Source organism: Chelonoidis abingdonii, chromosome 1 (genome assembly GCF_003597395.2).
Source record: "Chelonoidis abingdonii isolate Lonesome George chromosome 1, CheloAbing_2.0, whole genome shotgun sequence".
NCBI lineage: Eukaryota > Metazoa > Chordata > Testudines > Testudinidae > Chelonoidis > Chelonoidis abingdonii.
The window spans coordinates 369,613,935-369,619,391 of record NC_133769.1 but is presented as its reverse complement, the minus strand read 5'-3'; the positions used below and the strand labels follow the sequence as shown (position 1 = coordinate 369,619,391).

Sequence of the window (5,457 nt, the reverse complement as noted above, 5' to 3'; positions counted from 1 at the left end):
ATTAGTAATTAAAGAAATCTTGTTAAGTAAGCAGTTTTAATGATGGAGAAAGAGGTTCTTTCTGCTTATTGATTAACCAGATGTGGGTTTTTCCAGAGCCTGCAGCCTTGAGACCCTAATAGACATTCCTGGGGCACATCCTACTCTTTGAAAATGAATGTATCAGTAGTTCTAACACAAAATTCTTATCAGGGAGGATGCGGGGTCAAGCTGCCCTTTTGGTGGCACCCAAAACCCCCTCCCCTCCTGCCTTGGTCAAGCTGAGACTTGCTTTTAGCAGCTTGCTGACTAGGCTGTCTTTAACAATAAGCCATAGTGGTTTCAGGCACTTTACTGGTTTGCCAAAGTTGCCATAGTCTCCCCTGTCACAGGCCCATTCATGGGTTGAAATCGCTCGCCATTCTCCCACCCTCAGACGTGGGCTCTGCTGCAGCCCACTGTGGTTCAAACTGCTGCTTAGTGCCAGAGGTCAGAGTGGTTTGGCACCTGCGGTTTCTATCCCTTTGGGAGGCTGTGTAGCAGGGTGAGACAAGTGACCCAGCCTGCTATGAACCCAAATTCATAAATTAAATTTGAACAGTAGGAATAAAGCCATAAAAAAGGGAGATATAAGAGATTTCTTCAACAGTCAGCATTGTCTGGCTCCGCCACCCCAGCCCGCCCCCCACACTCCTGACAGCCGGCACAGGCCAGTCAGAGAGGCTTTTGATTATGTTCCCCAGCAGTGGTCTGTGCACGTCAGCTCTGAACAGGCCTGTCAGCAACCCGAGCTTGCCCACATCTGGACAGACTCCAGCCAGGGCCAGAGGCTTTCATTAGGCAAACTAATCAGGATAGGTCAGCTAGGCAACCAGCATTATGGGGGGGGCGGCATTTTGCCGAGGGAGTGGCGGCAGCACGCGAGGCTCCGGTGGAGCTGTCCCCGCAGTCATACCTGCGGAGGGTCTACTGTCTCGTGGGCTCCGGTGGAACCTCCGCAGGCATTTCGGACGAGTCCGCTGGTGTCTCACAGTCTCCGGTGGAGCTACTGCAGAGACATTGCTGCGGAATATGTCCGTGTAGTCTCACGGGCTTCCGGAGCTGCTGCAGGCAGTTCTGCGGACAGTCTGCTGGTCTCTTACAGCTCGGTGGAAGCTGCGTCAAGCATTTCCTGCGACAGTCCGCTGGTCTCCACGGCTCGGTGGACCTGCCCGCAGCATTTCTGCGGACAGTCTTGCTGCGTTCTCACAGCTCCGGTGGAGCCTGCTACAGGCATGTACCGTCCTGGCATGGCTACCACCGGAGAGCGCGAGATCCGATGCGATCAGATAGCGCGAAATGGATAGTCGGCCACCTTAGGCACCAGAAACCCTCCTGTCATTATTCATATTTTTCTTTTAAGCAATTGACTCTGTATAATTGTCACCTTGATACAGAAGATACTTTTATGTCTTTTTCTTTCTTTTTTATATAAAGCTTTCTTTTTAAAACCTGTTTGAGGTTTTTCTCTGGTTAAGGCTAAGGAATGAAGGGAGGGGGGAAATCTCGTTGTGTTAGCTTGACTAGGTTTGAATGCATAGCCTCAGGGGAAGAAGGAGGGGGGAAGGTAAATTGCCCTCTCTGTTTTGTAATCGTTCATTTGGTCCTTTGGCATTTCAGCCGCCACTTCTGCTAAGGGTCCACTGAGGTGTGACCTCAGCTCTACCATATACTGGTCTTCAGAGATGTTGTATCCAGTGCAGGCTCTTTCAAAATTTTCTAAGAAGGCCTCAGTGTCATCACCTGCCTTGTAGTTGGGAAATTTCTTGGGCGGTTGAACAACAACTGGCGATGGGTGATTAAGATTGGCTGCGTTCTGATGCTTAGCTTGCTCTACTTCCAGTTCATGCTTTCTCTGTTTTTCCCTCTCTTCACTTTCTTTTTGTTGTTTTTCCGTTTCTTGGTGGTGTTTCTTCCTCTCTCTTTGGAAGGCTGCATCTTTGGCTGCTTCTTGTTTTTGTTGTAGCTCCAGTGTGGGTTCTCAGTCTCCCTGAAGTACTTATTGGGAGATGTTTTTTTCTTGAGTTGTTGCTTTGTTTCCTGCTTGTTTACCAGTAGTCTATTAAACTAAGAAAAGCCAAGCTCATTTCACCAAATATAGCCATCATGTAAACATATCACTAGTTAAATCAATATAGTTATACAGCAAACATCCCAAGAACTGGCCTTAATATGCACATTCTTTATGGCAGCTCCACTCCATGTAAGTCCCAGTACGGTTCCTTGGTGCTACAGATTTTATGAATACAGGACAGAGACAGTCAGAGAGAGAGAGAGAGAGAGCAATAGACGACTTTACTCTGTGAAATGAAGTTCCATTTCCATGAATACTCATGCATCTGACTTTGAAATCCACTTCCTGAAAACCTCCCTCATGCCTAAATAACAGGTGCTGTAATTACTATGTACTAAAGAGTGAGATATATACTGATCCCAGTGCCTGTTACCACTCCGGTTACAGGCTGTAGACTGACGGAACAGAACCTGAGGAGAACCAGTCAGCTATTAACTCAGGGACAGATGAGCTATTAGACTTCTGTTTGCTGAGAAGTGACTGAATGAGGGTGGAGACACTACGATCTTTTCAGGTTGTGAAGTAATCCAGATCAGAGTTTTATATCCCACTCTAACCTGAGAAATCATCTCTGAGAGAAGATCAGAGAGGAAAGACGTGTGTATGTAAGTACAGATGTGTAGATGTTATGCCAAAACTTTTCATTGTAATACAAATATTAGAAACCAAACATCCATGATATGCTGGTATATTGAAAGCCAGCAGCAGACTTGTTGGAATCCCTAAAGGAAGGACCAATGGTAACTTTACCACTTAATGGCTTTCACTTTAAAAAGTATTTCAGAAGTGCTCCACATACTGTTTGCAAAGGATTAGTGCTATTAACCCTTTTTTCAGTGAACAGTTGTATGATTTCATCACCTGGTAACTGCCCAGGAGTTGTTTATAACACTTACATTCAGGGTCAAGAACACAATCCCTCAGCAATACCTAGGCAAGACTTTCCAAAAAGTCATGAGAGAACAGGAAAGGGGAGTGAAATAGTGTTTGTATGTAATTTACACCCATCACTGCTTACACGAGCATGGCTGAAGTAACTTGCACACTCAATCGGATATTAGTATTTTCACTATTCACCCATATGTGACGCTAACCTCACATCCTCGCAACAGAAGTAACTATCTGTGTTAGCTTTTAACTTGCCAAATATCTACAGATCATTGCGTGGGGAGAGGATGCAGGTCCTGTGAGGATGAAGAGAAGCTTTTAGGATGATTGAAGTCTCTGGATTCAGTCTACATAGGCCGGGCAAAGTACTTCAGCTCCCCTTGGATGGATTTTTGGGAGTGTATTACCAGGAGCATTTGGTAAGAGACAGTTAACAGACCCCAGTTCTGACTGAATTTATACATGTAAACCTGGAGTGATGCCATTCAAGTCAATTTTATTGAATTCAGAACTCATGCCTAAGAATGTATCTCATGTACTGCAAAGAGGCAGTGGCTGAATTTGGACTCTCAGAAGTGGAGAAAAGAAAAGAAAAGGTATACATTGAGGCACTGAAACATTTATAAATAGCTTCAGTGCAGCAAAAATAAATACAATTACAATTTTCCCCATGCACTTGCCAAGTATTTACACACATATCATGATATAATCGGCCACACTCAAAAGTGGAGGGCCAGAAAGAGCATCTGTGAAAAATTCACAATTGTAGAATCACACAGCACTCAAGCAGACAATGGAACTCCCAGCTACAAGATGTCAATGGGCCAAGAGTTTGGCAAGATTCAAAGAGAGACGGGATATTTATATAGATAACCTGAAAATCCAATTAGAATACTGAGGATTGTTACAAAAACTCTCTCATGAATTCTAAATCTTCTTGTTTTGCACCACAACTAATGGGTGCAGGTGATTTCAAAGCTCCATATTGCAGGGTGTCTTCCACTTCCTCTGAAAGATCTGGAACTGGTCACTGGATACTAGGCTAGATAGACTATGGGCGTGATCCACTCTGGCAATGCCTATCTTTCTATTAGTTGTATAAATCCAAGACTATGTTTTTGCTGATCTTCCTTGAGCTCCTGGGAGTCTCTAGACTTGCACTGAGAGCAGAAAGATGTCTCGCTAAATGTCACCCAATCTCCTGTCCTTTTTCCTTTTAGGAAGGAAAGTTCAGAACTCCTCGGACCTTCCCAGTATATTATGTCAGCTGTCAATGACACCAAATTCAACTCTGCAGTGTTCCTTCTCACTGGGATACCTGGGCTGGAAGATGTCCATCTCTGGATCTCGGTCCCCTTCTGCTTAATTTATGTTCTTTCTGTAGTAGGAAATTCAGTCATTCTGTTCATTATAAAAACAGATCAAAGCCTCCATAAGCCCATGTACATTTTCCTTTCCATGTTGGCCATCACAGACCTGGGCTTATTGATAGCCACCATACCGACGATACTGGGTATATTCTTGTTTAATTCTAGGGAGATCAGTCTCGATGCCTGTTTTGCCCAAGTGTTCTTCATCCACTTGCTTAAATTCACTGAATCCTCTGTGCTATAGTTAATGGCCTTTGACCGCTTCATCGCGATCTGTGACCCACTGAGATATGCGTCCATCTTAACCCTGCCAAGAATAAGCAAAATGGGACTGGCATTTGCACTGAGAGGGGTGGCTGTGATACTCCCACTCCCTTTTCTACTTCAACGGTTACAATACTGTCGATCCAATGTCCTCTCCCATTGCTATTGCATGAACCAGGATGTCATGAAGATGGCTTGTTCGGATATCAAAGTAAACAGCATCTATGGCTTGTCTCTTTACTCTTGACTGTGAGACTGGACTCATTGCTCATCTTTTTCTCATATGTGAGGATCCTCAAAACAGTGCTCAGCATCACATCCCACGCAGAGTGCCTCAAGGCCCTGAATACCTGCGTCTCCCACCTCTGTGCCATCCTGCTCTTCTACACGCCAATGACCGGGCTGTCTGTGATACATAGATTGGGGGAGGACTCCTCTGCCTTGCTTAAGATTCTCCTGGGTTATATCTACATTCTCGTCCCGCCCCTGATAAACCCAATTGTGTACAGCATGAAAAGCAAACACCTTCGTGCAAGGATAATCAGAATGTTCTGTGACAGGTTCGATTACAGAAACCCTCTTGGGGTTGCCAACTGATGTGCCAAGATTACTTCTGCCCCTGCTTTCCCTGCCAGCTTGGGACTCCAGCACCCTGTCTGTCTGAGCCAGCCACGCCAGTCTGCTCCAACACACACCCAGGGTCTGGAACATGTGCTCCAAAGCTGCAGACTTAACTTAAAGCTGCGTAAGAAGTGTTCTTGTCTTCAACACTCAGATGCCCAACTCCCAATGGAGTCTAAACCCAAATAAATCTATTTAACCCTGTATAACGCTTATGCAGGG

At 45.2% G+C, this 5,457-nt stretch overlaps 1 pseudogene; it reads left to right on the top strand.

Annotated features, from left to right (window-relative positions):
* Positions 1-4,240: 4,240 nt before the first annotated feature.
* Positions 4,241-5,211, top strand: LOC116831539 (olfactory receptor 51G2-like; annotated as a pseudogene).
* Positions 5,212-5,457: the final 246 nt, after the last annotated feature.